This window comes from Equus quagga, chromosome 3, assembly GCF_021613505.1.
Source record: "Equus quagga isolate Etosha38 chromosome 3, UCLA_HA_Equagga_1.0, whole genome shotgun sequence".
In the NCBI taxonomy this organism is placed as follows: Eukaryota; Metazoa; Chordata; class Mammalia; order Perissodactyla; family Equidae; genus Equus; species Equus quagga.
Genome location: NC_060269.1, coordinates 122570059 through 122591037, shown reverse-complemented (window position 1 = coordinate 122591037; position 20979 = coordinate 122570059). Strand labels below are relative to the sequence as shown.

The window sequence follows — 20979 nt, the reverse complement described above, 5'->3', positions numbered from 1 at the left end:
CAGAGAATTAATCTTTTGTCCTTTTCATTCCACTTCTGTGGACAGATTGACGACTACCAACACAATCCTCTTCGAAATATCCTTCCAAGATGGAATAACAATTACACCACATAGGATTTCCTTTATGTTAAGGTTAATATGTGAATACAAGACTACAAGATTCACCTAAATAAATTGCTATCATTTTTTAAATTCCATTGACAATAGTATTTCACTACTGCAAGTATTTTGCTATAACAAAAAAATTGTTTTTGGAGAAAATTTTCAAAGTCCTTGCTTTCAATGCATTTATGTTTTAGCAAAGACTTGATGTCCCTCAGAAACTATATTTGTGGTATGTCTATACTGTGTGTATGTCTGTGAATATTTTTCAGTACAAATGTCTTATTTAACCTGCAAATAGGTTTCATAATTAAAGACCTTTACCTTATTATAATTATTACAAAAGAATACACAATTTAATTATAAGCAAATTTTAGTACATACAATATAACAATAAAATCTGATCTTACTATGTAATGCTTCTATGAAACTTACAGTGCAAAATTCTTATCTGTCTTAATTTGTTTTAGACATGTTTCAACTAGCTCATTTGTACTGTCAGAACGTAGAGGAGCTGTAAGACACAGGACATACAAAGTTTAGAAAACTATCTAGTAATTTCACGGACAAACAGTTCTTGTTGTCAGTGATACTGTTTTTGGAACATGCCAGAAAAGAGATGTGTGTGTATATGTGTTGTTTTGTTACATTCTTACGGGCCATTCATACTTCCAAGTAGTATCTACAAAAAAGTAGATTGACTTTATTATCTTTAAGGCCCATTTTACCTTGTCAAAAAGATCAGGAAATAAAATTAAAACGTATGGCCCCAAGCAATTTTTTCCGAAAGATACTAAAACTATTCATACAGGTGTCTCAATTAGAATACCTCAAATAATTTAAACAGATAAAATTAAATAAAATTAAAATTTATGGCCCCAAGCAGTTTTTTCTAAAAGATACTAAAACCATTCATACAGCTGTCTCAAATAGAGTACCTCGAAAAAGTTATAAAACAATAAAACTGACAGGTGCATCAATTCTTCCAAGACCAAGCTACTTGAGGGACTTAGTGAATAAGTGATTCCACATTTCATTTTCCTTTCCAGACAAGAAAAGAACGAAATGGATTTCATTCTTATTCTAAAAATTGAGAACCAAAGGCCTTTCCAAAATATCTAAAAGTCTACAACACTTAAAGCTTGGAAAACTGGACTCTCTTTTCTGTGCCATCACATTACACTGCCTTACCTTTAAACTTTAATCCATCTACCGCACACCTCATCAAAGGTTTTATCACAACCTTCAGGACTCAGTTAATGAAACACAAAAGAAACGGCACAAGGCTGAAAGTCATCCTGACCACGTGGAAGTTCTTTTTAAAAAGGTCTCCTGAGTCCCTTTTCCATGTTTCAAATCCATAAGAGCATATAAAATTTACTAAGCCAGGAAAGAAAGAAAGAAAGAAAGAAAGCAGAAAACACGGACCCAGTGTTAATTTTCGGAGAGAAGTACAGCAGAATTTTTAAAAAGCAAGATAGAAAATTACTTACTTTTCCCAGGTCTTTGGTACAAAGCTCAGAAGGCAAGCTCCCTTTTTTCCACAGAGTTTGTTAATTAATAGCAATCACTCAATGAGGTCAGGCAGCCCAAATATATCTAGAAGTTGTATAGAGACAAAAAGTTAAAATTCAAAGTCAGATTAGAAATTAAAAACCAAAAGACCCCATTGCTATTCAGAGTCGCTCTGCATAATTAAAATATGGATTTCATTGGAATATCTAAATGAGGAGCTCTGTTAGCTATTTTTCTTTCAGAACAATACTAACAAGGCTTGCTAAATCTACCTTGTATTTTGATCTGCTATCTTATTAAAGTTCCTAAAGCAGGAACGAGCGAGGCTTCTTGGCAACCACTCACAGTAAAAAACGTCCTTCTCAGGGAGTCATAAAAGGCAACTGAGGGAGGGTATGGACTTCTAATTATACTGTGACGTGGGAGGGAAAGTCATTGGAAATCACACTTGCCTGCCCACCTTCCAAAGCTGAGCTCATCTCACAAACACAGAGGTGCTTGTCAATAGAAGTGAACAATAACAACTTAAAGACAATCATCGACAACTTTTAAATGCCCTTCAGATGTATTCATTTAAGCACACTTCACTTTTGCAGGTGGGAATGAGAAGAGAAAGTCATGTTAACTTTTTTCTAACAGAAAATCTGAAAATTCTGCATGATCATAATGTCACTTAAAACACAAGTTATGGAGCCGGCCCAGTGGTGCAGTGGTTAAGTTTGCACAGTCTGCTTTGGCAGCCCAGGGTTCACCAGTTCAGATCCCGGGCAAGGACATACGCACTTCTTATCAAGCCATGCTATGGCAGGCATCCCACATATAAAGTAGAGGAAGATGGGCACGGATGTTCACTCTGGGCCAATCTTCCTCAGCAAAAAATAGAGGAAGATTGGTGGCGGATGTTAGCTCATGGCTAACCTTCCTCAAAAAAAAAACAGTAAGTTATTTCCCCAACAATCTTGCAAAGGAATACACAGGTGATAACTCATTCATAAGATAGAAAAGTCTGTGTAGGTAAAACAGATGCCACAGGTAAACCATAACCTACAGAATGTGCACCCCTCAGGCTCACCGAATCTGGGCCTGAAGTTAGACATAATTCTAAGAAGCATGATAAACTCATTTAAAAACCACAAGAGATTGAGAAATAGGTTAATTAGAAGGCGGCAGGAAGCACTGCTACAGTAGGCAATCATAACTGAAAAGCAGACAGAATCCCACCAACATCAATAGGCATTACTTACTATTACTGCCATTGTTACTGCCAACACTTACACAGTGCTGACTCTTAGACCAGATTCTTCTCCAAGTGTTTTACATATATTAACTCTGTTTAGGGTAGAGACAAGCAGACTCTCCCCTCGACATCACCGTATTACCACACATTACACTCAGTTCTGCTATAACACTTGTGTTTGTTCCAAGATTGACATATTACAGAACAATGTGGGCATAACTCTAATTTCACATTTGTTTATGCAGATTTCACTGTGAGAAACACCAAATAATAGCAGAAGATTGCACCCATGTGGAACCCAGCTGCAAAAGAATACAAAGACTGAACAAAGTCCTTGCCTCAAACACCTACTGGCATGCCCAGCCTCTACCAGTGTGCTATGAGCCAGATCCGTCCACAGGGTGCCTGAACTTTCCTTCCGATCCCAGCACTTCACAATAACCCAAAGCTGCAACCCTCCCAAGGCCTCAGTCCACAAGAAAACATCAGCACTTTGTCAAGGGAAAGTGCCAGATTTATTGTACTAGTTATTTCTTTCTTAACCATCTAATACATGTAAAATTGTGCTACAATTTTTATTCAGTTCCTACTTTGTTTTTTTAATGTGTCACTGATAAAGGTTTTTGAGTGTCATGTCCCTGACCCTATTTTTCCCATAAGTGCTGTGGGTTTTACTGCATGATTTTACATAGCACGCTGATTTTCAGAAACGCATATATCACACTTTAGCAGGACTAACTGTACAATAACTAGTTTATGAGGATGGATTTAAACCAGAAAGGGTTAAATTGAGATTTTCATATCTTTTCACTATGTTAAAAAGGATAGCAACATATGTAACACAATTTTAGAAAGGTTCTCATTCACAATGAGTTCAATCAGCAAGCACAGACCCTTCAGGGTCAGTTTCACTTATGTAAAAAATTTATTTCTGAGAAGTTCCCTAATGGTGTTAGACAAATGAGGTGTTACTACACCATTCCAGACAAAGATGATGGTGTTATAAAGACAGATTCTTTCAGACAAGAGGGCTTAATCGTAATTGCTACAAAGGACACACTGAATTGAATTACTTTTCATTTCTTGAAACCAATAAATTGAAAAAAGACTCTGAATACATCCTTCAAAAGTCCAAGATATGCATAAAGATATGTACAAAGAAGCTTTTCATTATAAGTCGTATCATTTTAAGCAATTTTAAAAAATATAAATATCCAACAATGGATAAACAGTTTAAAATCTATAAAATATTTAATAAAATGGGAAAATGTTTTCAAGCAGTGTTCATTGGGAATGCAGACTATAATGCAAGATGTTCAGTATGGTCCCAATTTTGTTTAAAAGTATCTATAACTAGAAAAAAACTAGAAAGAAAAAAATGTCAGCATTTTGAATAGTTAGCTGCTAATTAGAGATCAGGGAAATCAGAGTAGAATAATCCTTACTTTCTTTGCATTTTCCTGTGGTATCCAAATTTTCCACAATAATCACATCTACTTTTACAATTAAAAATAACAGTATGCTGTACAAAAACAGAACAAAGGCATTTGATGGGAAAATTCACTTTTATCCTCACTTTAACTTCACATATGAATCCAGTCAATAGAATGAAGGCCAGCCCAGAAACAAGGACACCAGAAGCTTCCGCCACAAGTATTAATAAATCCAGTCACATGACCGAACCCTTGAAAGTATTTTCTATCTCACAATTCAAGGGCAAACACAGTCCCAACAGGGATGTTCAAAGTATACAAATCCATTACAGAGGCCAAAATATAGTTTGCTTTTACTGGCTAAAAGAGTCGTGGATTTAATAAAATCCAGATGAAAGAGGATTTTTTTTTAAATTATATAATTGTATACAAGCTGTCTGAATGTCTGAAAGCAATTTCGTTCTGAATGAAAAAATTGTGTTCTGGATAAAGCTCCTTTCCAACAAGATCAAGATTAAAGAAACACAAGGGGCGATGGATTTGGGTGTAGGGATGAGCGCCTCACTTGGGGAGTTTTAAATAGAAAGTAAGAAGAGAGAGACTGATCTTCATGACCTCCCAAAGAACTTGGTTATATTAAAATTTTTCCAGCAACAACGAAACTTGACCTTGAAAATAATCCATTTGCCAAAAATGGTGACTCCTTAGTCATAAGGACGCTTAGTTTAATCCCATCACTGACAGTACATAAGAACTGAACGGCGAAGGTATTCAGGAGTCAAGGGCCAACTGGGGATAATGTGGCCACCACACGCCCGAGTTCACTCACCTATGCTGGCTAGCAGCACATATAAACACGTGCCCCTTCATTTTCAGCGTAACCCAACCGGCTTCCCGAACACCCAGTAAGTATTTAGTGTAGAGCAATTGCTTTAATATGACCCTCCATTCTCAAGAATGTACTCAGGATTAAAAGTCAGTGGTTTTGTGTGTGTGTGGTTTTGTTTCATAAAATTACAAAGCATCTGTAACATTCAGTGTATACATTTGAATAACCACCATATTCTTGCTGTACAAAGCATAGATGTAGTGTCTTTGTTTTTCTGTTTTGTTTTTTTACTTCTCAAAATGCTGACTTTGATGAAAAACAAACAAAAATAAAACCCTTCTGTTTCAAATTTGCTTTTGTATTTTTAAGCATTTTTAAATGGAAACAAAAGCTACTGGCTTCATGTTGTTTTGTCTTAAAGAATAGAAAAGGCAGGGGCTGGCCCAGTGGCACAGCGGTTGAGTTCGCACATTCCACTTCTTGGCGGCCCGGGGTTCGCCAGTTCGGATCCCAGGTGCGGACATGGCACCCCTTGGCACACCACGCTGTGGTAGGCATCCCACATATAAAGTAGAGGAAGACGGGCACGGATGTTAGCTCAGGGCCAGGCTTCCTCAGCAAAAAAGAGGAGGACTGGCAGTAGTTAGCTCAGGGCTAATCTTCCTCAAAAAAAAAAAAAAAAAGGCAAATGAACATTTAATTATTCTATTATTTATAAAAAGAGATCACAAAGGAGATGCTCAGTTCCAGAAAAATCAGTCAGTTCAAGTTCAAGATCAGAGACTATCATTTTATCAAATGCATACTGATTACTTTGGAAAATAACTATGAAATTCGTGGCTTCTGTATCTCACAAGTTGCTGCCTAAAATGCTACACATATGCACCTTTAGTAATTTGCAACAAAATATTATAACTAGCAAGTAAATTCAGATACTATATTCAATTATGAGTCTTCAAAATAAAAACTATGAGTTTTGACTTTTAAAAGAAGACATGCTGAAATATACATCCATCTATACATACCTCACCCTGATTCTGAAAATACAGAGCACTGAGGAACTCTCACTATGGAAACTATATTTCTTAAATTGTCCTAAGAATTAGCATATGTATAGCTCAGGAGAATACACTCTCTTAGCATTACCCGACATAAAAAAAGCGCAAGCAATTTTCAGTCTACCTGGAAAACAAGCAGAAGTTATTTTCTCAGGCTCTCTAGTCACTCCCCAGGCAGAATTCCAACATCATCTAAATTGATCTTTGGCACCATCTCACTTCCCTTTTTGCATCACTGTGCCTCCTCTGGTCCAAAGCCCAAAGACCTTCACTTTTGATGGCCTCTTCCTCTTACCAGTTCTTTCCTTCCAACTTCTATACTCCCAATGCCTCCATGGGAATGTTTTAGCAGAAGCTGGGGGATGGGGGAGCTTAAACAAACAGTTAATGACTTTTAACCTGCTCTGGATTATATGCATTTTTAAGGAAAGCTTGAGTACTCAGATCTTGGTGTCTAAATACCTTAGCACATTGGAGAAACAGTTGGGTCCAGGCCTGGGGTAAGAAAAGCACAAGATAAGCCTAGAACACTTTACTATGCCAGAAAGCAAGGAAGTGCTCAAATATTAATGCAGACACCACAAAAGCACATAGGAACGGCCTTGAAGGGGCTTCCACTGGCCAAATGCGGGACAGTTGGAACAACAAAAAGAATGATATGGATGAATTAGAACTCACTGAATAAAAAAAGGAACCATAAATCCTGATATTCATGAAAAGCGGGATAGTGAGAAGATCTTCTTTACAAAGAATGCCAGCTAAGAAACACCAAAGGAATAGCAGAACAGAAAAATCCCACTTTGTAACCACGAAGGCAATAATTGATATGGTCAAGGATCATTAATGGACACTAAAACCATCGGGGAAAGGGTTGCTGTGGAACAGGATACTCACATAGTCTCAAAGCATCACCCCGCAGATTACTTATCACTTACCTAGGGGAAAAGGTATCTATAATGGAGAGCTCTGGCAGCCCACCTTACCCAAGTGACGGTTGGCATAATCAATGATAGGCCAATTGAATGTCATGTGTCTCCACAGTGACTAGTCTGTCAACATGCTTAATCTGTATCTAATCATAAAGTAACACCAAACAAATCCAGATTGTGGTACTTCCCACAATCTACAATTGGAATCTTCCAAGATATTAGTGCCATGAATGACAAAAACAAAACAGAAACAGAGTCACTATTCTAGATTAAAGGAAACTAAAGATGAAATGCAATGAATGATGGTAGATGAATCTTGGATAAGGAGAAGGGTTATAAAAGATATCATTAGAATAATCGGAGAAATTTCAACAAGTATTCAAATATTATCTATTGTCTACATTATCTCTTATCTATATTATCTATATATATATCTATATATATCTATTATCTATATTTTAGATAATATTTCTTAGTGACAATGGTATTATGGGTTATGTGGAAGAATATTCTTGTGCTTGGGAGATACGTGTTAAAATATTTAGGGCTAAAAGGTCAGGATCTATAACTAAATCAACTGGTTCAGCAAAAATTTTTTAAAGTGTGTGTGTGTACATGGAGGGAGAGAGACAGACACAGAGAAAGAGAGAGAGAGAGAGAGAAAGCAAATTTGGCAAAATGTTAGCGTTTTATATGACAGGCTAGCTGTAACCTATAAAAACCAGTAACTATGGTTACCTGTAGGCTATATCCACCCTTTATAAAGAGAGATCATAAAGGAGCTTATGATTGAAAGGAAACCGACACGAATAGGAATAAAGTTCACTGGTGTTAGAGCACCTGGTCCATTTTTCAAAAAAATTTTTCCAATTCATTTCTCTTCTGTAGCAATTAATGGTCGATAATTGGGAGGAAGACAATTGAGGGAAAAAAAGAAACCCAAGGAAGAGGATGACAACGGGTAAAAATTAGCAAGAGAAAAAAGTTCAGCTGTCTTCCTCTTATTTTGAAGAGATAGGTCTAAAGTTAAAAGTGTTGCCTTGTTTCCCATCCTGGTGAGAAACCCTGCGTAGGTGTGGACATTTCCAATGAGCCAGAAAGTATAAAATCTTTGCAAGATTTCTACTGACCAAACACCCTGGCCAGGGAAGGCTGAGCACTTCATTTCATGCCCACCCTTGGTCAAGCCTAGAACAAGGCAGGCATCAAAGTAACAATCCATGTAAGCAAACATGCATCCCAGACCCACAGCTTTCAGCAGTTGCCCTTAAACTTAATGTGTCTGAAACCGAATTCTCCCCACCAACCTTGATCCCTTGTTTCTACTACCTCTTAGCCTATCCAATCTCAAAATTGCAGCTTCACCTTTCATTTCAGTTTCCAATGGCCCATTCTTCACACCTTCTCTTCCTCGTTCACACCCTCTTGGCCACATTGGCCACAAAGTCCCTCACTTCCCAGGCAGAAACAGCCTCTCTTCTCTCCGTTCTTCCTCAGTATTTCTGTTAAAGCATTCACTTGGCACTTTTTTTTTTGTCTTTTTTTTTTTTTTAATGTTATGATAGATTACAACCTTGTGAGATTTCAGTTGTACATTATTGTTAGTCATGTTGTGGGTACACCTCTTCCCTCTTTGTGCCCTCCCTCCACCCCCCCTTTTCCCTGGTAACCACTGATCAGATCTCCTTGTCAATATGTTATCTTCCACCTATGAGTGGAGTCATATAGAGTTCGTCTTTCTCTGACTGGCTTATTTCGCTTAACATAATACCCTCGAGGTCCATCCACGTTGCTGCGAATGGGCCAATTTTGTCTTTTTTTATGGCTGAGTAGTATTCCATTGTGTATATATACCATATCTTCTTTATCCAATCATCAGTTTCTGGGCATGTAGGTTGGTTCCACGTCTTGGCTATTGTAAATAATGCTGCGATGAACATAGGGGTGCAAGGGACTCTTGGGATTTCTGATTTCATGTTCTTAGGATAGATACCCAGTAATGGGATGGCTGGGTCATAGGGTATTTCTATTTTTAACTTTTTGAGAAATCTCCATACTGTTTTCCATAGTGGCTGTACCAGTTTGCATTCCCACCAACAGTGTATGAGGGTTCCTTTTTCTCCACAACCTCTCCAACATTTGTTGCTCTTGGTTTTGGATGTTTTTGCCAATCTAACGGGTGTAAGGTGATATCTTAGTGTAGTTTTGATTTGCATTTCCCTGATGATTAGCAATGATGAACATCTTTTCATGTGTCTATTGGCCATATTTATATCTTCTTTTGAGAAATGTCTGTTCATGTCCTCTGTCACTTGGCACTTTCTTATCTTTGCCACAGAGCATTGATTCCACACTTGCCGTAGCAAGTGCTTTGCTATGTTATCTCATTTAAAAATCACTGTCATTCTGTGAAGTAGTTTATATTATTTTAACCCTGCTTTACAGAAGAAATGGACACTCGAGTGAAATAATATGTCCAAAGTCACCGAGTTGTAAAGCTGATATTCAGACTCTGGTCTTCTGATTCTATCCCAATACCAAGGGGCTTCATATTGTTAGTTATGTTCCCTGCCCTTAAATGAAGCCTACGATCCTTAAGGAAGGGATCCATTTTATCCAACTCTGTGCTCTCTCCAGAGCCTAGCAATACCCATAACTCATGTTCATTGATTTATATTTAAAGACTCAACTCAGAGACCATTTTTCTTTCTGACTTCCAGGCCCCATCCCTGCAGAACCAACCACTCCCACTTCCTTGCCCTCTGTATGCATCTACTGCAGCATATGCAAGCCTTAACTGCAGGGTCCATGACTGCCTCACGTGTGCTGGAACACAGCAGGCACTTAATGAATGTTCAAGGAATGAAAGATTTATGCGTGAGACAGTGGAGTTTCTCAACAGGGTTGCTATGCTTTGCTAAAAAAAAAATTTGACCTCATTTTTATCTTTATCTCATGCCAAGGGAAATTATTTTAGGAAAGAGCGCCAGAGTGGAGATGGAGAAGAAGGGAGAGTACAGGTCTTGGCCTGTGGGTCCTATCCACTTCATCTGTGGCCCTGGGTATACTGTGTCCAAACTTTAATGTATATGTAATATCATTCCATACAAATCATGATTCAGTATATCTAGGGTAGAGCTCGAGATTCTGCATTTCTAACAAGCTCCCAAGAGATGTTGATGCTGCTGATCTATGGACCACACTTTTTTTGTTGTTGTTGTTGAAGAAGATTAGCCCTGAGCTAACATCCATGCCCATCTTCCTCTACTTTGTATGTGGGACGCCTGCCACAGCATGGCTTGATAAGTGGTGCATAGGTCTGCACCCAGGATCCGAACCAGAGAACCCCAGGCCACCAAAGCAAAGCATGTGAACTTAACCGCTGTGCCACCGGCCCACCCCTGGACCACACTTTTGAGTAGCAAAAACTTCTAGACAGTTATAGTGAAATTATGCCCATTTAAAGAGATATAACATGTAGACTAAAATGACTAGACATAAATTCAGTGTGTTAATGCTAGTTATCTCTGGGTTTCTTCTTTCAGCTTTTCTATAATTTGCAAGTATTCTACAATGGCTCTTGCTGATGGAAAGAAAAATTTTTAATGCTATATATATATACACGCATTAAAAAACTATACATTTAGGGGCTGGCCCCGTGGCCGAGTGGTTAAGTTCGCGCGCTCTGCTGCAGGCGGCCCAGTGTTTCGTTGGTTCGAATCCTGGGCCCGGACATGGCACTGCTCATCAAGCCACGCTGAGGCAGCGTCCCACATGCCACAACTAGAAGGACCCACAACGAAGAATACACAACTATGTACCGGGGGGCTTTGGGGAGAAAAAGGAAAAAAATAAAATCTTTAAAAAAAAAAAAAAACTATACATTTGGACATTTCCACTCCGCATAGCTACATCATTATTTAAGCAGGAAAATATATCTAAAAGGACTAGACCTGGGAGATAACAGGTTGGTGAATTTAGCAATTCCCTATCTGCTTATTTTAACATGAAGATTAACATAAAACAGCAATTACCCTTAACAAGCAGTCACCATGACAAACATCGTTTTTCCCCTGTTCTTTCCCTTAAAAGAGAAAGAACCCATTCAGATGAAATATGAAAAAAAGGCAAACCAAATTTAAAAAAAAGAAGAGAAAACAAGCAGGCACTACACTAAACCTCTTCCAAGTGTGTCAACAGAATCACGCGAAGGTTGAAACGGAGGTAGAAACACATTTCCCCCAGCAGAGCGGGCGTGGGCTGGGTTCCACAACAAGGCTAAATGGAATAAATTAAAGCAGCACTCGCTGGTGCACCTGCAAGTGAGGTGGAAAGAAATGATCCTCAGAGGAGCCCTTCCAAAGCATAACAAGGAGCGATCATTAAGAAAAGGCAATCAGAGGGTACACATTTGCAAGAAGACATTCCCCAAATACGGGACTCCTCTTCAGTGGAGTTCCGATGGATGACTGGGTATATTCCGTGAGTTGTAGAAGTTGCAGCCCTGGCAGGTGGGCATTTCGCGTCCACTCTGATACCTGCAGCAATTCCAGACATTTGCCCAGCCACATCTGTCTGCGACTTGGGGAGAGCCCCAAAGAAAGAAGGAGCCGAACTGCCCCGCGGCATACGCAGGGCGTTCCGGTTTAAGTAGAACTAACAAGGTTCTGCATCCTCTGCTTTCCAACCCTCTTCTAGCTTCCGGGAGAGAGCTTCCCGTCACAGGCATCAGGTATTCATACTGTTCAATTGCACTCACAGTCCTGATTATTTTGCCTTAAAGAAATATTGTGAAACTCAGTGTGAAATTACCCACAAGGATAAGAAGTTTCTGTCGGGAAGGCTCATATATACAAGGGAACCAAAAATCACTTCTGTCTGTCTACACAGTACTATTAAGGATGTGGTTTCACATCTGCGAAGTTTAGTCACACCAGACATTCCTCTCAACTGAAAACAATGTGTCACTGTATCTCTGTTAGATTCTGTGAATCTAGAGCTGGACTACTAAGGCAAGGAAGCAGATGCTGAGTTCTTAAAAAGTGTGATCACTTGAGATTCCAAAACTAGCAACAAAGTCTTTACCTTGACGGGAGAAAAAATCTGAATCTATTTGGAGTTCCTTACATTTATTTTACTGAAATTCAGTATCGTGTTTTTTCGGAACTAAACCGATGATAAACAGGGGTGGGGGAGGGGAAATGTACCATAATCTTCTCAGTGTTCCAAAGCCTAAAGGTCTTTATATCTTAGTTAGAATTTCAGATTTAAAGAGACTTAAGAGGTATGACAATCAAATAAAATGCAATACTTGGTCTTTTGCTTGTATTCTAGCTTAGAATTTCTTTTAAAAAACACTAAAGACTTGGGAGACAAATTAGGAAAATTTGACCATGGACTGATATTAAATGATATTTCAGGACTATTGCTAATTTTGTTGAGTGCCATAATTGTATCACGTTTACATAAGGCAGCTGCCTTATTTCTTGGAGATGCATGCTAAAGTATTTAGGGATAAAGTGTCATGATATCTATAATTTATTTTTAAATGGTTAATTATGTAAATTTATATAGATGAAGTTAATAGGGAAGAATGTTAACAACTATTGAAATTAGATGGGCGTTCTATGAGTGTTCATTGTAGTATTCTTTTTACTTATAAATTTAAACCTTTCATTCTAAAAGTTTTCAAATATAGATCAGTCAAAAACATTTATGATCCTACAGTTTTATCTCCCTTGTCCTACTTTCTTGTCATATTAGACTACAGTCCATCCATAGCAGATCATTTTCTTTCCTCCAGAAGACATTCTCTCACACCTTCCCACCCCTGTACCTTTGTGGATGATGTTCTCTCGGCCGGGCATTTTCTCTCTCTGGTCATTGTGCCTCTGGTGACAGCTGACTTCTTTTAGGTCAATCTCAAATGCTGCCTCCTCTAGGAAAACTTTCCTAGGCCTCCCACCCAACTGTATGCATCTCCCCCTTTCTGACTCGCCACGACACTTTGTACCTGTCATCACACTCATCACATTCTAGCTTGCAGGTAAAAACTGAGGCTGACGTTCCCCGAGAGCTTCCCAAGTGTGAGGCCCTGGTCTACATACTCTCAATGCATTCTCTCAGTGACTCATTCTATTCCCACCCAGTGAGGCAGAACTGTTATTATCCTCTTTTCACAGGTGAGGAAAGGGGCTCTGAGAGGCTGGGTGACTTACCGAAGTCACAGGGTTAGTAAATGGCGGTGCCAGGCTTCATGCAAACTCAGCCCCATCTGCTTCCAAACTCTCAAGCACTACACGCATGTCATCTGCAAGGCGGCCTAATCCTTCCCTATGACATTTTAACAGCTTAAGGGCAGCCAGAGCATCTTCTTTATTTATTTACTTAACAAATATCTGTTGAAAAACCACCGCTGTGAGGAAACAACTTCTCTAGTGACGGGATAAAGTGGTGAGTGAAAAAGGACATTTTTTGACCCAGATGAAAATTAAGGAAATCTGGATAAACTATGGATTTTAGTTAATAATATTATATCCACATTGGTTCATTAAATGTAACAAATGTACTATAATAATGGGAGATGTTAATAATAGACGAAATGAGTGAGAGGGAATATGAGAACTCTGCACTTTCTCAATTTTTCTGTAAATCTAAGACTGTTCTAAAAAAATAAAGCCTATTTTAAAAAAGGAAAAAAGAGTGTGACTATGAGGTCAGTTTTCCTGATTGGCTCACAAACTACCTCTTACACAATTCTAAAGAGCAGTCCAGTCATCTTTAGCAGAGGAGGTGGCGCTGAAACACACGCATGGGGCCCACTTGGGGAATGAATTCGAATTAGGATCTCCAACTAAATATGTGGCAGACGCTTTTTAAAACTAATCTCATATATTTACATCCCTCCCCTCATACAACACTAACCTGTTTCAGGCTCCAAGTTCTCCAGCTTAATTCATTATGTTTTAATCAATATTCCCAGGAAGGAATTTACCACATCTCCTACTTCCCTAAGTCAACTTAAGTACTTAAAGTCAGTCTCAAAAAGACTATGAATTTCAGTTCAATTTTTTAAGTGTTCGTGTTTTTTTTTCTTAAAAATCACAGAGTCCCAATTCCCAAGTTCTACAGCCATCTCAAACCCAGAACTTGACGCCTCTGCACATTAACCTACTCAACCATACTATGCGTGATTCTTCCCTACAGAAGGGAACTCAGCCTTTCCTTGTCCAGGGCCTTCTCTTGACTGCATTTGTGAGATCTGCCAGACTTCCAAATTGAAAACCATCCTATGTGGAGCTAGCCTAATAAATCTCTAAGAGGAACAGTAATTCTTCTGTAGATCAAACTCCTGGAAAACTACAGATGAGCCAGAAAGGACACAGCACATGAGAGATACGTAAATATTAACCACAATAATAAGGAACAGCATTAAGAGTGTTTTATCGTTTGTGCTGCTTTTAAAATTTAGTCTCATAAAAGTACTGTGACATGGGTGATAAAGATATCATCACCACTTTACAGATGAGGAAAATTGAGGCTTATTATTGAAGTCAGAACTCATTCCAATCCACCACTGCTGACTTGTTCTACTCAGGATCCTTTAAGGACTGCCTCAACGCCAGCTGTGTTTTTGCTCTCTCCAGCCAGAAAGGAGCTCTCCTCCCTTGTAATTTTCCACAGTACACGCTTCTTCTCTGGAGGCGCTCTCTTTTTCTCTGCAGACCATGTATCTGATCATGCATCCAATCTCCTAAACAGAATTATATAACCCAACTGAGGATGAGGGCACCCCCTCACTCACGCTCACAGCCCCTGAATGTTAAACACAACGCCTTGCACAGTGGGTGCTCCCCAAACATGAATGAGTTTGTGCTGCAAAGTTTAGCTACGGGCAAAAGCCCTGAAACAAAAACATATGCCGTTCTGGTTCTTGAAAACTAATGGGAAGTTCAAGACAACTTTTTTTCCTTGACCTTAAAGCAAAATAAAGTTCACGTTTTACAACATGGCTGATAACCATAAATAGAAAAGAGAGTTTTGTTTTCCGCATGAGTCCTCAGCTAGGCCTCCAATTTGGTGCCAAGACATTAAGGGAATGTGCCACAGGTCTAGGTTTTCATCCAGATTCCAGAGAAGGGGAGAGGAAAATGAGTTTTACCAGCCACACAGCTTGAGTTCTGTTACAGGAACCACCGTCGACAAAATAACACCTAAAATTGGTTTGTGCCTATTCCTCTTGCTATAGACTCGTTGGCCAAGTTGACCACTTTGTCATCAGAACCTTTTACATCAAATGTAACGTCAAATATTTTTAAAAGATCAAATTGTTAAAAAAAATTCTTCTCTGCCCCCTGGTACAAAATATAAAGCTCCTGACTTCGCAGAGAGAGTGACTAACTCAGAGTTCACTGCTCCCGCCTGAAAGGAAACCGAAGGCTTCCAGGGCACCAGGACATCACAGAAGTTGCTGAAAGAAGCAGTTTACTGAATGGTACTTCTGTGTCTTCAAAGTTTTAACATGTCCAAGGGCAGAAAACTAAAACCATGTGGATCAAAGAGGCTAAAATTCAATGGTTGCTTTGTTTGTTCTTAACCAGAATAACCAAAACTGAATACAGTCCACCAAGGTTTTAAATTTCTGCCTCACTGCATTTTTCCTTCTGTGTCCAACTATATAAGAGACTTTAAAAACATAAAATGTTTAATTCTACCATCAGGAACACGTGTTTTGAATTTTTTCTTAGGAATGAAGGATGGGCTGTGTAGAGCTATCTTAACCCTTCCTGTACATCCAACGGCGTAAACTGTAGAGTCAACCACCACAGAAATAACGAGACGTCCTCAAATCTCAGTTAATGAATCGCTTCTCTGCCCTCATCAGAAAAGTGATCACAGAACACCAGAGGGACCTAGGGTGTGAGTGTGTATTGGGGGTTGGGGGTGTGCGCACGCTTATATACGCTGATCTGTGGTGTGTCTGAGGGCAGAGTTAGGATGGGGAAGGGCAAGAAACAGAGAGTTAGAACTAATAAAAAAAAACTGTCTTGGGGCTGGCCCCGTGGCCGAGTGGTTAAGTTCGCGCGCTCCGCTGCAGGCGGCCCAGTGTTTCGTTGGTTCGAATCCTGGGCGCGGACATGGCACTGCTCATCAGACCACGCTGAGGCAGCGTCCCACATGCCACAACTAGAAGGATCCACAACGAAGAATACACAACTATGTACTGGGGGGCTTTGCGGAAAAAAAAAAAAAAAAACTGTCTTAGGCATCTCCTAAGATCTAAGATTCTACTCACCCCTTCACTTTTCCACTCTGCTCTTTGCTTCAGGACGCTGACCCATTTAACAACAGGCTCCCTTCCCTCTGGCTCCTGGTTGGATTTTCCCAATGGAGAGGTTCCCACAGGAGAGCAGAAGGAAGGAGGAGAATGATTCCCTCCCTGCAGGGTCCCTTCAGGTCACGGGTCCCACCAGGTGGCCTACCACACAGAGCTCTCTGTCTCCCTGGAATAGCTCCCTCCCTCACCCCTGAGGCCCAGAGTGGGAGCTTGGCTGCTACTAGTCCCAGGGCACTGCACCATCCCAGGGCGTTCCCCTACAACCAGCCCAAGTTCATGATTTGAATGTGCCACCCATCTCCAGATGGGACCTGGACTGATACGGAGACCTAAAAACTTTTGAATACTCACCTAACAAAATACTCCCCTGCAATTACTACTGTTTTGATGCCACTTTTATGGCAGACTTACTTGAATTATGTCAAAGAGTCACCCTATAATATTTCAGGATCTTTTTTAAAGCTAACTATTTGGGCTGGTATACTGACATGTTTTTTGTTTGTCTTTTTACACCCACAAAATGCCATCATCTACAATAAAACCACACAGTAGAGGAAATATACTTGTAGTTTAAGTGATTCTTATTGAAGTATAATTGACACATAAAATTGTAAGATATTTAAAGTGTACATCATGGTGATTTGATAATACGTATACATTGTGAAAGGATTCCTTCCATCTAATTAACTAACACATCCATCACCTCACATATTTATCTTTTTTTTTTTTTTTTGGTGAGAACATTTAAGTTTTATTCTCTTAGCAAATTTCAATTAGACAATATAGCATTATCAATTATCATCACTATGTTATACATTAGATCTTCAGGTCTTATTCATCTTATAGCTGAAAGTTTGTACCCTTTTACCAATTTCTATTTCTCTATTTCTCCCACCCCTTAGCGGCTGGCAACCACTTCTCTACTCTCTGTTTCTGAGTTTGAAGGGGTTTTTTTTTTTAGATTCCACATAAAAGTGATACCATGCAGTATTTGTCTTTCTCTGTCTGGCTTATTTCATTAGCATGATGCAATCAGGGTCCATCCATGTTGTCGCAAATGACAGGATTTCCTTCTTTCTCATGGCTGAATAATATTCCATAGAATGTATTCATACCACATCTTCTGTATCCATTCATCCACTGACGGACACTTAGGTTGTTTCCATGTCTTGGCTACTGTGAAAAATGCTGCAATCCACATGAGAGTGCAGATATCTCTTTGAGATCCTGTTTTCATTTCCTTTGGATATATACCCAGAAGTGGGAGTGTTAGATCACATGGTAGTTCTATTTCTAATTTTTTTTTCAGGAATCTTCATACTGTTTTCTATCGTGGCTGTACCAATTGACATTGCCACCAAGAGTGCACAGGGTTGCCTTTTCTCCACATCCTCACCAACACTTATTTCTTGTCTTTTTGATAATAGCCATTCTAACAGGTGTGAGGTGATATCTCACTGTGGCTTTGATTTGCATTTCCCTGATGATTAGCAATGTTGAGCATCTTTTCATGTACCTACTGGCCATTTGTATATCTTTGAAAAAATGTCTACTCAACAGTTCCTCTCTCATTTTTTAATTAGATAGTTTGTTTTTTTGTTATTGAGTTGTATGAGTTTGTTATATATTTCAGATGTTAACCCCCATCAGATACATGGTTTGTAAATATCTTCTCCCATTCCATACCTTGCCTTTTCATTTTGTTGATGGTTTCCTTTGCTGTGCAGAAGCTTTTTAGTTTGATATAGTCCCACTTGTTTTTTGCTTTTGTTTTTGTTTTTAAAGATTGGCACCTGAGCTAACATCTGTTGCCAATCTTCTTTTTCTTTTTTGTTTTCTTCTTCTCTTCAAAGCTCCCCAATACATAGTTGTATATTCTAGTTGTAGGTCCTTTTGGCTGTGCTGTGTGGGACACCACCTCAGCATGGCTTGATGAGTGGTGCACAGATCCACCCCCAGGGTCCAAACCAGCGAAAACCTGGGCCAGCAAAGCAGAGCGTGGAAACTTAACCACTCGGCCACAGGGCCAGCCCATCCCACTTGTTTAAATGATCCTTTCAAAAACATAAGTCAAATCAAGTCAGCTCGCTGCCCAAAATGCTGTCACCTCTCTCAGAATTGAGTATTTTAAGTCCTTATTCTGCCCTGCAGTACGCTTTGTAACCTGTCCCTCACTCCATCCCCATATTTTTTTTTTGCTTCACCTCCGCATCACTCTGCTCTAGCCTCAAGGGCAGCTTTGCTGTTTCTCAAACATGTCAAGTTCACTCCCACCTGAGGGCCTTTGCCCTTGCAGTTCCCTCCGCCTAGAATGCCACCTCCTGGGTCTTCACATCACTGATTTCACCTGTACCTGCTCTGGAAGGCCTTTGCCCATCACCATCTCTTAAACAGCCTTCTCTTCCCTCCATCTCTCTCTCTCCCCTTGATTTTTCTTCATTGTGTTTATTACCCAGATACGTTATATATTTATTTGTTTGTTTATCGTCCACCTCCTCCAGAGAGCAGGGGTACCTTGTCTGTTAGGATCACCACTCAACTCCAATGCGTTGAAGAGGGGTGGCATATGGTCAGCACTTACCAAATATTTGTTAAGTGAATGAATGATTTGGCTAGGGAAAAATAAAAAGGACTCTTGGTCTGCATTCTTAATAACTGCAGCTAAATTTCCAGTGACCAAGAAGGTACTCAGTGGCCACCTTTCAGAAATGCTATAGAGGGGATTCTGGATAAATTAAAAGGTGAGTTTATGGAATAACCTGCCATCCTACATGAGGATTTTGCACAATGCATATCAAAACCAGCAGAGTAAACAATCAAAAATATGAATAAACATAAACGATTGTTTAAACTAAGGCCACAGAGATTTTCTGTAAAGGGCCAGACAGTAAATAACTTACACTTTGCAGGCCACAGAATCTCTGTTGCAACTGGTCAACTCTGCTGTGTGGGATTACACAATACATAACCAAACGAGCACAGCTGTGTTCCACTAACACTTGATTTATGGACGCTGAAATATGAATTTCATATAATTTCCAAGTGTCACAAAGTATTATTCTTCTTTTGATTTTTTTCCAACCATTTAAAAATGTAAAAATCATTCTAGGCTCAAAGGCCGTATAAAAACAGATGGCAGGCCGAAGTGGGCCTCTGAACTATAGTTTGCTGACCCTGATTCAAACCATTTCTAAGGGTGGCTTTTTTTTCTATAGATAAAATACTTTCTGGTCTATGAATCCATTGGATATTCTACAACTAATTAAGCAGGGAATAACTGTATTTGTTGAAGAATCAGAAATGGATAAACAGTTTATTTGGGTGAATGAACACTAATTCACTCTTCTAGGACTGTCTTACCCAGATTTTGGTCATCTCCTCACATAAGTTCTGTTAGCATCTTTTTCCTTATCTAAGTTTCTTCATCTTTCAACCTAGTGAAAAACTTTAGTCCTGCTCCTTCTTCCCTTATCAAAAGGGGGAGCACAGGGAGAAGAGCATGGCTTCCCAGGCCCTGGGAAGGCAGCTTCCAGTAGAACGTTTTATGATTAAGTGCACAGTGCGTTGCTTACACTTTGCTTTCAAGCACTTTCAAACACACCCTGTTGTGTGGGCCCTGGAATGAGAACTATTTTGATTGCAGGTGCTGTTAGCATTCAGGGTCATCTGTCCCCACAAGCCATGAAATTTACTGAAAAGGCCAGGCTGGGAGATGATGCAGACAAAACATGCTATTTTATAACTTGAAGCAGATGATTTTAAAGTTCATTCAATTATAATAATAATCTCATCTCTCTTACATGATAGCAATATATGAAAATAAGGAATTTGAAGAAGCACTCTTCATGGTATTATTCAGAAGAGTCAACCAAACACAGGCAAGAGGAGTAATTAACATCAAAGACGTCTACTGTGCTCCTCGGGGGACACGTTCCAAGACCCCCAGTGGATGCCTGAAACCCCGCATAGTACTGAACCCTATATATACTATGTTGTTTCCTTTATATACATACCTAGGATAAAGTTTAATTTATAAATCAGGCACAGTAAGAGATTAAAAACAATAACAATAGAGACGGCTACTAAATGACTCACAAGTGGGTAGCATATACAGTGTGGATATGCTGGACAAAAGGATGATTCACATCCTGGGCAGCATAGAGTGGGTTAGTGCAAGATTTCATCACACTACTCAGAACGACGCACCATTTAAAACTTATGAATTGTTTATTTCTGGAATTTTCCATGTAATATTTTCGGACTGCAGTTGACTGCGAGTAACTTAACCATGGAAAGCAAAATTGTGGATAAGGGAAGACTACTGCATTTGACCCTAGACACACAGTAGAGAACAGGAACTTCGCTTTAGGTCTCCAGATGTTTTAAATATCTCGACGTTGGGTGTCCAGAAACCCGATCAAGAAAGAATTCAAGAGGAAAGTTCTCAACATTTTCTCCAAGCCTAGGAGACACGGAACAAAACCAAAACTTACTATAACCTAATTAATTACAGACTCCACTTGCCCTACCCATTTTGAA

At 39.3% G+C, this 20979-nt stretch overlaps 1 protein-coding gene across 7 annotated transcripts in view; it reads right to left on the bottom strand.

The window, feature by feature from the left end:
- LOC124237137 (amyloid beta precursor protein binding family B member 2) overlaps positions 1 to 20979 on the bottom strand; it is a 368014-nt gene that overhangs the window by 264635 nt on the left and 82400 nt on the right. For 5 of the 7 annotated variants that reach the window (XM_046656484.1, XM_046656486.1, XM_046656479.1 and 2 more), the window contains exon 3: positions 1596 to 1701. The exons of the other annotated variants lie outside the window; for them this stretch is intronic. The gene's annotated coding sequence lies outside the window, so the exon portion shown is untranslated. The remainder of the gene's footprint in view (positions 1 to 1595; positions 1702 to 20979) is intronic. 7 annotated transcript variants of the gene reach the window in all.